The sequence below is a fragment of the Phyllostomus discolor genome, chromosome 6 (assembly GCF_004126475.2).
Source record: "Phyllostomus discolor isolate MPI-MPIP mPhyDis1 chromosome 6, mPhyDis1.pri.v3, whole genome shotgun sequence".
Classification (NCBI taxonomy): domain Eukaryota; kingdom Metazoa; phylum Chordata; class Mammalia; order Chiroptera; family Phyllostomidae; genus Phyllostomus; species Phyllostomus discolor.
Window position 1 is genome coordinate 99,772,277 of NC_040908.2, and position 20,158 is coordinate 99,792,434.

Sequence of the window (20,158 nt, forward strand, 5' to 3'; positions counted from 1 at the left end):
GCTTATACACATAACATTTCAGCTTGATTAGATTTAACTCGGTGGCTATAATCTGCTGTTAAGTATTATCAGTGTAATTGCAACTATCTATGATTCAGGGTTCTCTTAAAAACCAAAAAGTTAATCTTTAATTTAGATTGTGCTCAAAAACTTCATTTGATAGTCAAAGGAATGTCTTCATATACAGACATGATTTAGTGTTTCAGCTGTATAAATGCATATTATATGTTTAAATGTACATATTTACATATATCTAAAGGCTTTTAAAATATGCGTAAAACATTTTCTTGTAAAAGTACTAGTAGTTAACTGCAAACACAAAACTGTTATTATTATTATTATTATTATATGTGAGCACCATTGTTTCCAGGAATAAAACAGGTTTAAGAGGAAATATGAAAGATTCAATAAGATCTCTATAAAATATTCTTAGAGCTCCCTGTGAAAAAGGGAAAAATAAGTAAATAATTTTAGAAACATTAAAAGTGCGATAGAAAACCTGGTATATTACTGTAATAGTTACCTAAAAATGTGAAATAAAGTATCTTCAAATAATTTACCTTATTGAGGTCGATTCAATGCAGTTTCACCATCTTCCCTGATGACCTAGTCTGTTTCTGTTTTATCTTCTGAATGTAATCCAATCCTCCTCTCAATTCATGAACTGATTGAAGGGATTGGATATAAGCTCATGAGATAAATTAAAAGATGTCCAATTAAATTTAGATTTCAAAGAAACAAGTAATTTTTTTTAGTTCAAGTATGGTCCATGGAATAATATATTTCATTTTATCTAATATTTAAATTTAATTAGTGTCTAGTGTTTTTTATTTATTAATCTGAGCATGCTAAATGGAGGGAAAGTGGTAGTGTGTCATATTGCTCCAAAGTTTTATTTTCCTGTGCTTGTCCAACATCATTCTCCCAAATAAAGTTTACTTTAAAGGAGATGTTATACTCTGGTCATGGAAAGATGAAAACATTCAGCCTGAGGTGAGATTCATGATTGCTAGCTTTCTGCCACATATGGAATCCAAGTGCTTTTATTTTCATAGAGTAAAATGAAACATTGAAATATGGGAAAATGAGGCTGGGCTTGGAGGTAAGTTGCTACTCAAATATTATAGACAAAGTGAAAAACAAGTTAAAAACAAAGGACATTTCTAGTTTTTGATCATCTGCACTTAATATTAAGTATATGTAACAGTTATTTTTAAAAACAGATAAACTTTTTCTCTGCTGTAGATATCTGTTTATAATTAATTAGATACTTGAAGGGAACAGTTATCAAGGATAATTATATTCAAAACTTTCCCCTTTGCCTTTCTATTTTAACAAATTATTCTGGAGGCACAGCCCTTATTATGTTCTTGTTACTTGGCAATACTGACTTACACACAATATTTACTTCATTATTTTATTATTCATCATTTTATGTTATAGGTTTCTCTGATTGCTGCCTTTATTTGTCTGTGAGTATCACTTTAGAGGACCCCCTTTGGTGCATTGACTTGATTGCTATTACAGACGATTAGGGTAATTAAACTATAGGTTATGAGCACATTTCATGTTGCTGCTGCTATTTGAGCCAGTAAAACCAATTAAAGAAATAAGAGAAGATCCAGGCTGTATTCCCTGTTGTATTTACTTATTTTTTAAAGATGGATTATCTTGGGTGTGTTTAATTACGAAACACAATCCTATGTGTAAAAACTGTCTGCTGTGAGCAATGAAATGCTGACAGCTTCACAGAGATATACAACCTCTTATCAAAATGGACTAATTTAAACAACAATGAGATACCACAACACATATCAGGATGGCTAAAATTCAGAAAAACACAAAGGTAAAAACAGTGCAAATTGCTGATGCGTATGCAGAAAGCAAGAATGTTCATTCAGTGCTAGTAGGAAAAAAATGGTACACTGGTTTTGGAAGGTAGTTGGGCAATGTTTACAAAGCTAAATGGTCATAACATATAATTAAGCAATTGGACTCCATATATTTTATTTTAAAATAAATTTTTATTTATATGTATTTTCAGTGCAATAAAATATACATAATAGAAAGTTCGCAATTTTAACCATTTTAAGTGTACATTTCAGTGGTGTTAAGTACATTCACAGTGTTGTTCAACCATCACCACTGTCCACCTCCAGAAATTTTTCATCATCCAAATAGAGATTGTGCACCCATTGAACAATAACTCCCCATTCCCTGCTCCCCTGACTTCTGGTAACTTCTACTCTAGTACTTTGTACCTCTCTCCCACTATTTATTTATTCTAGGTACTTTATATGAATGAAATTGTACAATACCAGTCCTTTAAAACTTAACCATATACAAAATACATGCACAGAAATGTTTATAGAAGTTTTAATAATAATCACCAAAAGCCCTAAATAAGCAAGATGCCCTTTAATAAGTGAATGGGTAAATAAACTTTGGAAATTCCATATTATGTAGTACTTTTCAGTGATAAATACTAATGAACTATTACATAATACAAAAAATGGATGAATCCTAATATACTTACTGTTAAGTGAAGAATAAAGCCAATCTAAATAGATCACATATTGTATGATCCTGTTTATATGATCTTTTGGAATGAGAAAAACAATAGAGACTGTATAGATCAGGGTTTGCCAGAGGTTGAGGTAAGCTAATGATTAAAAGTATGAATCACAAAAAAACATTTTTTAGGGTGATGAAATTATTCTGCATGATACTGTAATGGTGGATGTGACATTACAAATTTACCAAAACCAATGGAACTTTATAGCACAGAGCAAACCTTAATGTATACAAATTAAAAATAATCAGTACAAAATATGATTAAGACCTAAAATAAAATAGTAGGAAAGGACATTAACAAGACATGAAAGTTTCAAGTATATTTTGACAAGAAAATATATCAGACTTGGTAAATTATTAAATATTTTAAATTAGAGGAAATAGTTTCTTTTTAATTTTAGTTTTGTGGGTAAATAGTATTGCCATTTACTTAGATATTAAATGAAGTAGGTGGTTAAATATCTAGCCATGTAATATGAAAAATAAAGACATTTATTGAAGAAGACACAAGCAAGATACAAGAAACATTGTACACAGGACAATGACACCTCAGCCTCCTTCAAAGTAGGCACCTTGGGACCTCACACAGGTCTCCCAGTATCTCTTCCATTGTTCAAAACACTCTACAGAATACTTTGTTGGAATCACCTTCAGCTGCCCTTTCGTATTTTCCTGAATCACATTAAGGGTCTGAAATCTCTTCCCTTTCAAAGGTGATTTTAGTTTGGGAAAAGTCAGAAGTAACAAGGCACCAAATCTGGGCTATAGGAGGCCTGAGTCACCTGGGTGATTTGATGTCACACCAAAAAATTCTGCATGAGATGTGATGCATGAGTGGGTAAATTGTCATGATGAAGCTGTTAATCATCAGTTGCCTATAGCTGTGGCTGTTTTCACCATATAGCATCTCTTAAACAACGAAGAACACTGAGGTAGTACTCCTTATTAATTTTTGGCCTGGAGGGGCATACTTGTGATGGACAACACCTTCCTAATAAAAAAACACAGTTAGCCCAGCCTTAATCATTCCATGACTTTCCCACACCTTCTTTGGGCATGGAGAACCAGACAACTTCCATTGAGATGACTGGGCCTTGGTTTCCAGATCATGGCTGTCGACCCATGACTCATCTCCACTTATGACCTTCTTGAAGAAATCCGGTTCACTAGTAGCGGTTTGAATCAAGTCATTAGCAACTACAGCACGATGCTCCTTCTGCTCTTGTAGGAGAAGCCACAGAACAAATTTTGCCATGAGATGTTTCATTCCAAGATCTTGCATCAAAATCTTGGACACAGTAGTTTTTGGAATCCCTTGATCAGCTAATTCTCATACTGCCAGTCGCTGACCTTTGTTGACTGCAGCCCATACACATTCATCATTCTCAGGTGTTCTGCTTGTTGCAGGCCTTCCAGAACATGGATTACTTTTTACAGATTCTCAACCATCTTTGAAGTATTTGTGCCACACTTTTATTTGTACTATACTCATTACATTGTCCCTGAAAGGATTCTGAATCATCTGAATAGATTCCATGGAGGAATGTTCAAGCTTAACAAAAAATTTGATGCAGATTCATTGCTCTACTCATTTAGTCATTTTGAATGTGATGGCCACACAGTACACATGTTCACTCAATGGTATCTACCACTCCCACTGGCAAGTACAGTGAAGTTGTCATTGTTCATGCACATTCCAGTCCACTCTCCTTGGCTTCCAGGTTACATTAATGTCACCCAAACTGTTCTCATCATATTGACAATGGCTGGATGGTTTCTGGACAGACCTCGTAGATGTAGAATGGAAAAAAACCGAACTCAATAATGCTCATTAACTTTTGCATAACTGTAACAGGCTCAGTGACAGGCTCTGTGAAAATGTCTAAAGTTTAGGAAAGATAACTGATCTAAAAATATATTTGGGGTTTAATATTACATGGATGAATTTGAAGCTCTGGAAAAAATAACTACCCAAGGATTTTGTATACAATGACAATTCATAAGGCAAGGATGAAATTCTAAGAAGCAAATGCTTTTAAAAGGCAAGAGAAAGTAGAGGTGAGTTATGAGTTTTGGGAGACTCGAGGAAAACGTCTTAACAGAACACCTTTAGAAAGGGAGGGGCAGCAGTGGCATTTTGAGTTCTACTCAAAGTTTATTTGTTTATATGAAAGTTTTACATGCAAATAAGAACAATCTTATTTATTTAACAAAAAGAAGATGAAATAGTTCTCTAGCTTTGTTTCAGAAATAATGATCGTAAGAGCACTGTAATGCAACTGCATCAGCTGGGCTTAAAAAACACATAAAATCAGTAAAATTATTTTTAACAATATGAAATAATTAATAATTAAATAAAACATTTTTGTGATAGAATGTGTGAAACCATTTGGGGGAGGAATCATAATTAGTATAGCCTAGTTCTGAATTTACTCGTATATGTGACAAGAAGCATCAACATTTCAACCTATGTGCCCAAATTCACATTAGTGTTTTCTTTAAAAATTACTCTTCAGCCCTGGCTGGCATAGCTCAGTGGATTGAGCACAGGCTGATAACCAAAGGGTTGCAGGTTCGATTCCCAGTCAGGGCACATGCCTGGGTTGCAGGCCAGGTCCACAGTGGGGGCCTTGCAAGAGCAACCACACATTGATGTTTCTCTCCCTCTCTTTTTGCCTTTCTTCCCCTCTCTAAAAATTAATAAATAAAATCTTTAAAAATTATTCTTTAGAGATATATTATCCTCCAAATATGTGTAGAAATAGTGATTTGGAGGAGTCAGTATGGTTCAGGATTTATCTCTAGATTTATAAACAATTTTACTCGCATTTCTTGGTTCCTTGTAAATTGATTTTTATTCAGTCCATGTTAAAACAAACAACAACAACAAAAGCTAAAGGGTTTAAATCACCCTTCTCTGTCATACAGAGTATCCTATCCAATGGGTTTTTAAATTTTCATATTTCTTTTGGAATATGGCTAGCATTTATTCTAGTTTTTGAAAAATATTTAAAAATTAGAGAAATGTATGACTAATATTTATTGCAAATATTTTTCCTGCAAATTATAATAAAACAGCTTGATATAACACTGAAATTAGGAAATATAGTACATGTGAAATAAACCCTACACAAATATGTAAATATTAATTATTAATTTATTATTAGAATAAGCTAGAAAGCAGCTATTCTTAGACTCATTAACATATAATTATTTGGTTGAAGATTTTGAAAATACTTTTATTTGCACTCTCCAGTACCAACATATATTTTTTTCAGTATCCCAAAATATTTCTACCAAAGTTATAGACTTAAGGACATTTAATTATTATAACTGAAATATGTACATCTCTTTTAAACTGAACATTTTTCTAATAGAGTTGATATATCTTAGAATTAAAAATAATTTGGAAATTGGGTGGCCCAATTTTTTGTACTTAAGCAAGTAAAATATGATTTCTTCTAAGTAGAGATGAGGTTTGGGAAGGTTCTATTTCATGTCACATGTCACATAGATGGTAAATAGTGGAAGAATAATAGTTTCTGTATTATATGTAGAAATGGCACCAACATATCAGACAACATGAGGATGGGACAAGAGAGGAAAGCCAGGTGCCCAGAGCTACACTGACCTCCCTCCTACACTAGTAGGAAGGTATACTAGATTACTATATAGTATAGTATTACTATGCTGTACTAAATTAGTATATCTAGTTACTTTTTCCTGAATTACTTTCAGATGTTTCCAATGTGAGCTGCATTCCTTTAAAAACAATAAGAACCCAAAGCATTTTTTTTTATTCTTTGACCCTATTTGCCACCATTGGGCTGAATTTATTATATTGGAAAGGTGACAGTTTGTTCCTTCTGCCAAGAGCATGACATGCTGTTGAACAGAGAATGTCTGTCATTGATAAGCTGGTACAAATATTCTCCTTCTTCTGGGAGGCTGCACAGTAAACAGCACAGAACTTTATCACTGTCAGCTAGTGCTAAGAACTTTAAAAGAGAAATGAAAACAGAAGTGTAGAGAAAACAGGTACCTGATAATATTGTCTGACTGGCCCACTGCAGTAGAGAACGAGAAATGGATTATGGCTCCTCTGTGATCGTTTTCAAATTATGTATGTGCACATTGTATTGGTCCCTAGGAAGTTGTGATGATAATGGAGCTACCTCAGCGAAGGAAACCAAGCTGACTCTTATCAGCTGTGCACTGGCAGTATTAGACATGTAATTAATCAGAAGACAATTTAATATTTCCTTGTCAGCAGGGGAGTATTACTTGAATTTAGTAAGTTTTATTTTTGTTGTGTTTATCTTAAAGGTAAATAAAATGCTAAAAGGTATCTGTAATTGTCAGTAATTTCTGGAGTGATAAAAACTATAAAGAGGCAGATTCAGCATCCTAAAGAAATGAAAGCAAATATGTGTTCTCAGTGTTTTTGAGATAAAAAAGAGAATTAACTAATTTATTTGGTTAAATGTTATTTCTCTCACATAAAATTAATTAAAATATTTTCCACTAAAATATCGGCATAAGCAATACATATCAAAGTGTTTTGCAATTTAGAAAGTGCCATAAAAATAATCTCTGTTAAAAGAGACAGTTCTTACTGTCATTATTCTTTTCAACAATGATAAATCTTTACTGATAGAAAATTAATCATGTACATTGGTTTCTTTTGTTATAAAATAATGCTCAAATAATTCATTTTGTTTCCAGTGTCTATGAGAACTTGTGAATGAAAGTTTACTCTATTTTTTGAGCAGAGATAAATTGCATGCTATGAAGTATGTCAATTCATAGTGAAGATTGTTTTATAGCTTAGTGTGAACTTCTGGGAAGCTTCTGGTAGTAATTTGAGTACTTTGTCAGCAAGAAAACAACTACTTCTCTATGTCCCCTTTCTTTAAATACAGGCTTATTCTGCATATAAAATGGAAAGACCAATAACATTCATTGAACACCCAAGCAAGCTAAACCCCGTTAAGACACAGAAGAAATGTAGGAAAACATGTCTGCTCTCCTTGACTTTAAATACATATTATACATTTGTCAGGACTCAAATACCAAAAATGTGTCATGTACAAAATAAGTCATACAAAACTAGTTGTGGGAATGAAAATTTATTAAGCATTGAATATAGTCTTCTGATTATTTTAGGTCTTTGGTAAAATCTTATCTGCTTAACTATCAATCAAGTTAACTACATATTTCTTGAAACATTTTTAACTTTTAGATTTGGTAATATTTATTTGATATAGGTGTTAATTACAGTATTTAACTTTGTAGCATTTGAAAAATATGCTTTCCATTCTAATTCTCACTGTGGTGTTAACACTGAAATTTGTCAGAGAACTTAGTTATTCCTAATGATGCCTTTATGCTGGTGGCTGTGCTTGCAGCATCATCCTAATCTCAATGTGGATTTAGAGTGGAATGGTCCCTATCTCAAACTCATTGTGTATAGTTGAATGTTCTCTCCTTATTGACAGATAAACCTCCTGGTAGCCTTTCGTTTGTATCATTTTTTCTATAAAATATGTATTAATAGTAATCTGAGTCAGGTAGTGTCCTGCATATTGTGAAAAAAAATAACAGAAAGACACCACCCTATATAGTCTTCATTCACAGAATTTACAGACATTTTGACTTATAAACAAATCTGAAACTACACTGAGGGGGAAAAATTCTCGGGAGTTTTGATAGAAAATACCTTATATGAATCATAGTTTCATTAGAGATTTTTCTTCGATACTTTCTGAGCTAATTTATTAAGTAATTCATGACAAAAGACTTCATGAAAAACCAGGGTTTAAGTGCATGGTAAGATATTGAGTGAATTTGAAAAGGTGTAAGGAAAAGTGCATTAAAGCAGAGAGAAATACACTGTATTTTGCTCAGAGACGCCCAGCTCTACCTGCTTATATCCTTGGGCACATTAGAGAGATTTTTGCTCAATTCCTCTCCCTTTCCACCAGTTCCCCTCCCTTTCCACCACATTACATGACCATGGGCTCTAAATGGACTTTATGTTTAGGAAAATAAATTGAGGACATATGACTTGCAGATTTACAAATGATTAATCTTAGTGTTTGAAGAAAGCATGGAATATAAAACAAATAGATATTTTACTAGATTAATGTGCAGATATTATGACATTTATGTTCCTACTAGGCATTTCACTGTAACTTATGCTAATATTGTTATACAATGTTATGATTCTCATTTAATTAAAAAACATGGGTGACAGATAACTTTTTTCCTCTTTTGAGAGAGAACGTAGAAAAATGTATTCTTAGAGTGATAAATAATATAGAACAAAATGGAATGTTTAACATAGCCTATGGTATTATCACAGGATAGTTACCCTAGGCATATATTCAAAACAAACAACATTTGGACAATTTTTTAATTGTCATATCTAAAGTATTTAAAAATGACTCCATATTTTTGAAATTTTGTATAGTGAGGAGTCGAACCCCAAAGGTTTCCACTGTGTTTATTGTTGGCTATGATTAATAGCCATGGTCACCACATTGATCTTTTGAAATAGGTCTTGGAATTATTTGTCAGTGTTGAAGGCATTAATAAAAAAGATGTGATTTCTCCATCGTGTTCTATAGTGAGTCCCTCAAACTATTTCTCAATTAACAACTATAGTAAGTCCTTTTTGAACATCATTAATAGGTTCTTGGAACTGTGGCAAAAGTTGTACAGCAAAACTAATTTTACCATAGGCTAATGGTTGTAAACAAAAGTTACATTTCTACAACATATCATCAAGGTTATAATGAAACAACATTGAATGAAACTATATTACTCAAGGACCTGCTGTATTAACTTTACTGAATATTTAAGCTACTCAGCTTTGTTCTCTTTTAGGGGGGAAATTCAATATATAGTATGTTACTGTGTCAGGTACTTTAGGACTAATCCTAATATTGCCTTAATCCTCTGCTACCTGACAGAGAGTTGTGCCACTTTCCTCCTAGATGGCCATGTTTTGGTCGCATTGGCCTTGATTACCATGACCTTCCCATACCGGCTTCTCATAGACTGCAGGGTCTTGGAGGACCTATAGACACCCAGAAGTTGTCTTATGGTCTAATGGCTGACTTCTGTTTATCTTCCAAAATTAGGAAAATCCTGGGTGGTAAAAACCACAACAATATGACACAATGAACCAGGTCTCAACACAGACTATAATGGTAGCAGCAATCCTCTCTGTGTTGGGAGCTGTGTCACTGAAACAAGTTTCAGTAATGTCATGAGACTTCTTTTTTTTTTAAGATTTATTCATTTATTTTTTTTCTTAGAGAGAGAAAGGAAAGAAGAAAGAGAGGGAGAGAAACATCAATGTATGGTTGCCTCTCGCATGCCCCCTACTGGGGACCTGTACTGGGAATTGAACCGACTGGGAATTGAAATGGTAACCCTTTGGTTCATGGGCTAGCATGCAATCCACTGAGCCACACCAGCCAAGGCTAGACTTTCTTAAAATTAGTAATTGTCACAGTTGCTTTTGTGGAAAAGTAATTAATTATATAAAGTAATTACAGTTTTTCTTCAAGCATATGTAGGTTTCACTTCTTTTTTCTAGAAAGTAAAAAAGCAATATTGTTTGTATCTTGATAGTAGTATGCTGTTAGGGGCCAGTTTTTCAGGGTAGAAATGCCATTGATAGACTGTGGAAAATGCTGGTGAATCTAAAACAGTGATAGAGGAAAATGTAAACATAAACAGTGTCTTAATCTAAAGGAATGATTTGGAAGGAGGTACTTTAAAATAAATATCCTTTTTGGTAGAGAAAATGCTTTATAAACACTGTCTGCCTAAAGACTAGGATCAGAGCAAACCAGACAAACACAGTCATACCACCTGCGATTTTGTAATTTCAGAGGAAATTACCATAAATAAGATGTACAACTGCAATGATTTGGAAATGTGATAAATGAGCATATTTAAATCTTTTGATTAATTTCAACTTAGAATTCAATAAGTTCTCACCTAATCATTCCATATTCATGTATTCAACATTCTAAACTACCAAAACCAGAAAAAATTCTTCATAAGAAGAAGAATCTGAAATAAAGAACATGCATATTTAGAATATTACAACAGTCCTATTGCCTTGAATACCTGTTGTAATAGGAACTGAATCAGAGATAATTGTGGCAATATGTTGTTGGGAGTGAATTTCTCACATATTAATGTTAATATGTTAACTAACATGTTGATTAACATGTATTAGGAAATCATATTTTAAAAATATTTGAAGAAATATATTTGAATAAAATTAATAATTTAAACATCAAACTTTCATGTTAATATCACCTTAAAGGTTAGTTATTATTACTTTCCAGTCAAGTATACATGAAATGAATACCATGTCTCCAGCCTTGGAATAGGATCAACGAGACACAATATTTATAGAAATGAAAAACAGACTTCCTTATAATATTTTAAAATATTCTTTAAAGTGTGGTAAAGTTAATCAGTAGAAAAATAAGAAAGAATAGCAGAAGATAATCTAAAATTTAGAGCATGTACATAGTATATAAGTGATCAATGAAGGCAGTTTTATAGAAAAGCAACTAATTAAAGACTCACTGGAGTGGTGGGTCTGGAGCTGGTCCTTGGAAGATAAATTTGAGGCATTGAGGAGGGAAGATCATCTGTGTGAAGGGAAGTATCATGAGCAGAACATACATGTCTATATCTCAATAGAAAGTATATAGTGAGCTAAGAGGAGAGTGGCTTGAGATGATTACAGAAGGAGGCAAATGCCAATCACCTTATGGATCATTTAAAATATCACCTGTAATATGGATCACCTGTAAAATATCATATTATTTATTTTGTAAAATATAACACTAGGAATACTAGTGTCATGATTTATATAATATATGTATACATTTAGAAAAGTTGTTCAAAACTTATTTTTCAAAATGCCTATAAGAAGTCCTAAGGTATGCCTATGAAATTATGTTGCAGATTTAGTATGGGAGAATAGACAATACCTATTTTCTGGTCATTTTCCTGCCTACAGCTATTTCTGGTAGGCCTTTGATCTTATCTCTGACTCTTCTGTGACTTCTCTAGTATTCTTTAGCTTCAGCTAGAGTAGCCTTTTGACTGTCTACCAAATATGTCCTATACATTCCCACATCTACCACTTGGAACATTTCATTCCACCCTTCTCCTTCATGTGCACTTCTATTTTATTCTACCCATTTAATTCTTATTTATTCTTCAAGAATTTTGACTATAATTCAGGTGAAGCTTCTCCTAATCCATCCACTCAGAGTGGCATTGCCCTCTTCCAGGCACATTGTGTATAAAGCATGCATAATTCATTTGGTACAAATAATATGCTCTGTTTTAAAATATCTTGTGTTACCTTGATACTTATGCTTATTCAGGGTAAACTAACTGCTAGAAAATTACAAAATATCCCAATGACTTAACCATACCAAGTTTATTTTTTAACTCAGATTACCATCCCATCAAGCTTGTTGGTGGTGATTTATAAGGGGAGAGGAGAGCATTGATGGGATTCTGCTCCTTTACCTAGTGGCTAGTGGCTTTGTAGTGTATCTTATGGTCTGGGCATCCTCTAATAATGGGGACAACATAGACCAGAAAATATGGGCCATCTGGCTTGGCCAGCTCAAACAAAAGATGAAAAAGCAAGGAGGGTTGTGTCCAAACATGATTGTGTAAGGAATTTAACTTACTGTAAAGACTTCAGTTTATACTCTTATTGGTACATGGCACTATAACAAAACTTTGTCAAAGAGAGAACACAAACCGTTTCAAAAGGAACTCTCGGAGGTAAGTGGGGGATAGTGAGGAGTCTAGTGCAGAAGTCCAGGAAAGAGATGATGGTGGTTTTGACTGGCTTGGGAAGAGAGGAGGTGGTGATAGTTTGTTTCTGGATATTTTTAAAAATCACAGCCAACATTGTGTCCCAATGGTTTGCATTGCAATGTGAGTGATAAAAGAGGAATCAAGGTGACAGGGATGACACACCTAGAATATAACAACATAGGCATTCTCTAAATAAGTTTAAAGAAAGAATGAGTAAAAAAAATTCCTACCAAGACTGGATTTTATAACTGACTTAATTACCTCTCTGGTTGCTGGCCCTAGATTTCCTTGTATCAATGGGGAATGCATTTTCTTCCATTATAACCCTGAAACCCAAGTGCATATTTTAGGTATTCATGGAGCTTAAAGATTTTTGATCTTCTCTTGTCATAGCCCCTTGGCTGCTAGAATACCCGAAGGATATATAATCAAAAAACAGCTTTATGTTACAGGCCAACTGGGCACATAAGACATAAAAATTGAATGTAAACCCTTTTCAGTAGTATGAAAGGGACTGTCAGGTTTTAGTGACTTTTTAAGTGATTCTGCCACACACTGGGGACACCTGTCAGGACAATTTCAACCTTTAACTGCCTTTATTATAAGTATATAGCATCCTGTAACCACAAAGGCATTATATAACATAATACTATTTCCTTCTTTCTCTTGTCTCCATTATGTTCACCATAGAAAAAAAATGCTTTATGAAATGTGGTTGCAGGAGCTAATTAATGCTATATGAAACAGATTTTAAAATAGAGAAGATTTTTATAGATATGCACAAAACAAAGTTAAACAAAAGTTTAACATATTTTGAGGGTTGCTTTGTTCTAATAACAAAATCCCACCATCTAAAAGCTGTTCATATATTATCATGTTTAACCTCATGTGTTCTTCTCCCTGATCTATGTTTACAAACAATCTGGGCCAGAATTTGCAACTTCTGTCAGACCCCCATGATTTGGATTATGTCTGCCCCTACTTTTTGGTGTTTTCCAGAATCTCCTGTTCCCAGCACAATAACAAGATGAGGTCAAGAGCAAGAGTGTACACACAATGAAGAGCATCCTCTCTTTTATACAAAGATTGTAGAATGACTGTGAATATTTCTCTCTCCAGGGTTAGTTGACTTTAACTAGGATTTATTATAGAAGTAGCTGATGATTGTAATTACTATCCAGGTCTGATTATTGATCTACCTAGAATAGTTTCTGTTTTATAATGCACACTATATTCAGTATAATAGCATATTTTTCATTAGATTCAGTGGACAATTTTGCTTTATTGTGAAGAAATGTTTTAGTTTCAGACTTACATGACCTAGCCTTGTTCAATCTTGTAGTACTGTCAATGGTAGTGTTTATTTTATTGACTGTGAGTCTTTGGCTAGGAGCAGCTTTCCAGAGTGGAGTGCTTTGTATGGGAACTTTTATCATGAAGTGCAGCAGTGTGAAAAGCTGCAGCTATGCAGACAAGCAAAGCTTTGACACTCTGCTTGTCTAAGGGATATTGCTGATGTCTGGATAAAGCTTGTATTCAGAAGGTAGCCTTGGTCTATTTCTGTGTGTTCAGGTCCTTATAAAAGTTCATGTCATTCAGTTTGTCTTCACCTGTGCACTGTCAAGATGGGCACTGCACTTTAGGAGCAAGTAAAGGTTAACTCTTGCACTCCCTCTACCATATAGTGAGAGATATAGTGGGGTATTAAATTTGCCTTGGCCTATTCTAACAATATGAGCACTTAACTTGAAAAGCAACTGTGAAAAGAAGTGCTTTAGTCACCACACAATAGGTAGCATCAATTTTGCCCAGGGAAAGCTGTAGGTGGTTAACAATGGCTTGCCACACTGCTGTTAATGGTAGCACTTTAGATTTGTACAACCCTCTAAGTGGTAGCATTTAAACTCAGCACAACAATGCAAAAGGTGGTACTTTCATTTCATTCAAAACAACTCTGGCATGGTTATCGTCACCTTCCAGTTGATTTTTTGATAAGATACATAGATGATAATGTAGGCTATTTTCCTTACCATTCTCATCAAGTCACAGGACATTAAATTAAGTGAAAAAAAATTGAAGTTTCTTTAGTGTCAATAACTTCTACACATATAAAATAAGTAAATTCAATATGAAAATAATTTAAATCTCTCAAACATGTCTATTTCTAAAAGTATTAAGTTAAAACATTAGTGAAAATAATAGGTAGAATGCAATTTTGAAAAGCAGTCTAGAGAATAGCAAAACTGAGTATACAGCAAGACTCAGGACCATGTGAGAAGCCATAAAGTAAATGATAAATGCATGAATTACCAATCTTTTAAATAAAGAATAACTAATAACACAGAGGTTGTGCCTGTGATGCTATGAATGTCAATTTCTAAAGATTCAATGAATTTTTTTAAATATGTGCTATACCGTACATATACTGTTAATTGCAGATGACGTTGTGGGTTTCACCAGTAAATATGGAACTTTAGTGTGGTGCGCTGCATTCCTGAGAAGGGTCTGAAGCCTTGTAAACCCCTGATGCTCTCAGTATGGGTCCTGGCCCAGACCTATCAGCCCCACCTGGGAGCTTGTTAGAAATGCAGAATCTTACCCTCCATCTAATAACTCAGAATCCTCATTTCAACAAGATTCCCCCGACTCAAACACATTTGAAAGTTTGAGATCTCATCTAAAGCACAGATCTAAATGACCTAGATTATCTTTGGGGCCCAGACTTAATGAAAATGTTATGCAGGGCCCAGGCATCACAAGCAACATTAGAGTTTTTGAAGGATAGGTCAAGGAGGCTGTTAAAGAATTATGCCAGTCTTTTAACATTTTGCAGCCACTTTAGGGTTTTTCTAAACTTTCAAGTGGTTACCTACTTCCTGGATGCCAGATGCCACCTTGTACCCAAAAGAAAATTAGGGTATCATCAGTCCAAGTAATCTGGAGTGTTACTCAAGGGACTGAATTCAAGCACAAGGCGCGTACTAACCCACAGTTAGAACAGCAAGATCTGGGAGGCCTTCCTGGAAACTCACACAGACGTGGAGCTTCTTTTCTCATAGATGCAGTGTAAACAAAAGATCACAACACACCACCAAGATCCATCTCTTGTGTGAATCTCTCATTTAATGCACATTCAAACAAGATTTTAAAACATCCCACAAACACTCAACAAAAATCGTGGATTTGGGGAAAATTCATGAACTTTAATAGGCATGATTCTAAAGAAGTCTGAAGCAATTTATCTTAAAGCAAAGAAGGTTTTCTTGTATGTCTTTGTTTCAGAATTTAAATTAACATGACATGCTTATTAGCATGTTTAGGAGCCATGGAAATAGGCATTAAATAAACAAGCAGGGGGAGGAAAAGACTCATTTCCATTAGACTTTTTTGCGTTAGCAAATAGCCAATTCTCTATTTAGAGTTTCCCAGATGGAGTGCTAGAAGTTGGGTTTTTCCCATTGATTTACAAAACCCTGTAATTCTCTAGTGTACCAATGATTCCATTATACATTAGAAGTTTTCTTCAACCAATAATTAGCAGGGAGATAAATAGCACTTAGTTTTTGAAAGAGGTTTTCTTTAATTATATCAAATTTCAGATAATCTCGGAAAAGATTCTCTTTCAGGCCTCAACTGCATAATGAATTAGTTAAGGAATGGTTTCTGATCTAGAAGACTTTTCTATTGTTATAAAAGTGTGTATTTTTAAAAACACATTTACTTAAGTATGATTCACTTAAGTAACAATTTAATGAACATCTACTGTGAGATATAAACAAATATAAAACTTGAGTTCCATGAACTGTTCTTTGTTCTGAAGCCTCAGTCTTCCATGTAGCAAGTAATTGATTCTAATTGAATCAGTTAAATTCAGTCCACCCCCGTAATATTTTAAGTCATTTCAAGGCAGAATAGAGATTTGCAAAATTAATGATTTCTTATCTTTCCCCTTCCTGTTGCTAATGCTAAACTTCCAAAAGACTTCAAGCTCACCCATAATGAAGGCACTGAGGGCAGTTTATAAGGAGTAGTGTCCCTGTTTATGTTTTGGACTTTCTGAGGAATACTAGAGGTTGTTTGGGTAATTTGTAACTCAATTACCCACTGGCAATCAATTACAAACTGCCAGCATCCTCGCCCAGTGATTTCTGGCACTGGTTGTATCCAACTGCTTATATTCAGATACTTGGCTTTCTAACCTCAGGCACCATCTTATTCTGGCTCTTCTGTGCAGCACATTTAGTGTTTCTCAAGAGTCCAGCTAGCCACCCCTCTATAGCCTCCTAGACCATAAATTCTATGGAGACATGGCCACATTTTCCCAGGATCTTCAGTGAGGGATCTGCTCTGCAGCTTCATTGGGAATTCACTTCTGAATGCCTTACTGTGGGGTGGCCAGAGAGAGGTAACCCAGCAGTCTAGAATCTTTTCTTACTTCTCTGGGTCTCTAGCCCAGTGACTCCTTCTCACTGTATCTCAGTTCTTCCAGAATGGGAAGCTCTCCTTGATATCTTTCTGCTGGCTTTGACCCATGCCATCAGTTTCTGGTGTTCCTTTGCAATTCTGAGTCATTAAGGTGCCTCTGGACATTCTGTTGGTTGCAGGAGTACATACAGTGAACATGATGCCAGTCTTTCTTACTTCCAGACATCCCTGCATATTCTGGGAGGTATGTGAAGAATTAACAGTTTCAGACTTCCCAGTTTTTGCTCTCTAAAACTATATTCATACAACTCCTATTCTGCATGTCCTTTTTATACCGTGTGTATGTGTGTGAGTTTCAGAAACCTGTTTGATTCTTTAATAACCTAGTGAAAGATAAAGAAAGTGTGCCTTTGGAAAGGTGTTTCTTTTTAATTTAGAATACAAATAGCTCATTTTTTCCACTCAGGTGTGTGCTGAAAGTCCAGTACTTGCTATTTAGTACGCAGATGGGAAGGGACGGTAGATAACCCCGGGGAGAAGGAAAGGATATGTGTAGGTGACACTTCCCATTATCATGTTATATGTGATCATAAACTATTGCCAGTATGACTGCAGAACTTGATGGCTTTCACAGTAGGGAACAATTCACATTTTAATATACATGAAAAATATCATTTTTACTGACAATTAATGATGTATTGCATTTTCATCCATGATAAATATTAGTTAAAGTCAATTTTTAAAATGCTGTAAAACTCAAAACTATTCTTGTGATATATATGCCTTTAATAGTGCTCTTCATTGATCAAAAAACATTTGGGATATTTAATATGATTGTTACATTTAAGAAAGTTAAAATTATGAGTCAGTTGCTCATCCTTGAATCTATTTTGAAAATACTGTACGTAGATGGTCAAAGATTTTCAAAACAGCAGAATATTGTATTCTCATAATATAGACTGTGTCTAAAATAAGTATCTTGAAATCTCAATTAGTCACCCTGGCTGGTGTGGCTCAGTGGATTGAATGCTGGCCTGTGGCCCTAAGGGTCACTGGTTCAATTCCTAGTTAGGGCACATCCCTGGGTTGTGGGCCAGGTCCCCAGTAGGGGGTGTTTCAGAGGCAACCACACATTATGTTTCTCTCCCTCTTTTTCTCTCTCCCTTCCTCTCTTTAACAACAAATAAATAAAATATTTTAAAAATTCTCATTTAGTCATTTTAAGATTTTTTAAATATAAATAAGATATCTACAGTCTGCAGGCATTGAGAGAATTCTTTTCAGAGAATCATAGTAACTCTCTTTAATTATTTTATTGATGTGAGGTTTTTAAATGCCTCCAGTTTTTAAAGGCCAGATATTGACATGTAACTTTAGAAGAGACCATTTTCTGACAGGTTTTTAACAATTGATGCACCCATGTAAGAAATTGATTTTAACTTGTTATTGACTTGTCAGTTATTTTATATATTATATCTATCAGATCTTACACAAAACCTAACATGCTTTAAAGATGTCAGCTGTCTGTTAAATAAAGTTTCATGTTGTGATTATTTTGGTGTTATTTCCAAATACAATAATTTGTCCTAAAGGGCACAGATGTTATTGTATTATGTATTTTGAAATACAGAAAGATGGGTTATACTAATCATAAATAAAGCATTTTTAATCTAATTTTGATCCACCTTCCTCTACACTGAATGCCAATGTTAATATGTGTACATGCAGACCAAGTTCTATATGCAAATCATTCTCACAATTCCTGGGTGGTCATCTTTGATGCCTTGGTTACACAAAAAGTATTTATTGAAGTTTACAACATTTCACAGTTGGCAAACACAAGGTCTGCAGGCTGAATCAGCCCTCTACCTTGTTCTATCCGGCCCAGCACCTTGTTTCTACCCAGCGGCCGTGTGGAGCTCTTTGCCCCTAGTTAAGGAGTAGTTACACGTACACAGTCCTAAAATTATATTCAGCCCTTTGAAGGCAACCACAAGGCTGATGTGCCCCCTGGTGAAAATGAGTTTGAGCCCCCTGACATATTTAATTGTGTGGCATTTATATTCTTACACAGACATTTTGTTAAAAGTTAAAATTTCTATGGAAAAAATGACAAATTTAGAAAACATTTAGAACTCGATAAAATAGATAATGAGGGAACTCATTAAAGTCACACTACTTTAAAATAAGGGCAAAAATAAACCTTTGTGATAATGGCAAGGCTTAAGAATGACCTTTAAGTATTGGTAAGAAAAAGATTATTTCTCTAATTTATTAAAAATGCATTATTTTAATTTATTAAATTATTTAATGTATTAAATCTATAGTTTATTGAGTTATTTGATTTATTATAGTATCAACAAATTATTTTGTGGGTAAAATGAGACTAGAGTAGAAGGTTTATATTCTTTCTTGCAACAGAATATTGTGAGCTAATACAACTTACCACAAAATTAACATAGCACATTTGATTAATTGTATAATCATTATTATATTCTATGTTGATTCAGTATAAATTGTAATGGAAAAAAGAAAGGCCAGTAGCTAACATTGCCCCTTCAAATGTTACCTGAGCACAGGTGGGCTACGGATCCAGTCACTCTGAATCTTCCCCAGCTTTGAGAGAAAACCGCCCCTCCTTACCCCCAGAATGAACGGTCAACCCAGAAGGCCTGGGATACCTTACTGGGAAATCCTCATCCAACCTTCTGCCACTGTAAGTCCAGCTTGAGAGCGACTTAAGCAGAAGCCAAGTTTTTCAAACGTTCTCATAGACAGAGTTCTCCACCAGTATCAAAACATCAAGCTGATTTGAAGTAAGGTTCTCCATTTTATTGAAAAAAAAATGGATGAAAATGGTACATCATTTAAGTTGTAGAAAATCAAAACAGATACATTATGCCCTATCTCATTCCACATTGTCGCCTCATTAAATGTGGGAGAAAAGAGATACCATTAAAATGAACTCAAAGAGAAAGACTGCCAAATTTGGGAATAAGTTATGTTCTATAATGAGGAATTTTAACTACTTTCTTTTCCCAGCTCTGTTTACTAAAGAAAAATTGTACTGTGAGCATAGAAATAAAAAACAAAACAAGAAAACTCAGGATGACATGCTTTCAGGAAGCTTAAAATTGTTGGTTTTCTTTGTGTTTTTGTTTTCAGGGTTTTGTTTTTTGTTTTGGGGGTGTTTTTTGGGGGGGATCTAGTTGATTACCAAGAACTCTTCACTTAAGTTTTCTTAAACACTGAACTTCTACATTGGCAGCATTTGCATTTACTA

The 20,158-nt window shown here is 34.3% G+C and overlaps 1 protein-coding gene and 1 long non-coding RNA gene across 2 annotated transcripts in view; one reads left to right on the plus strand and one right to left on the minus strand.

Moving 5' to 3' along the window:
* CNTN5 (contactin 5) overlaps positions 1-20,158 on the plus strand; it is a 1,221,314-nt gene that overhangs the window by 529,481 nt on the left and 671,675 nt on the right. The window lies entirely within an intron of this gene.
* The window catches only part of LOC118501225, a 394,674-nt gene that overhangs the window by 19,632 nt on the left and 354,884 nt on the right, over positions 1-20,158 (minus strand). The gene's annotated exons all lie outside the window — the stretch shown is intronic.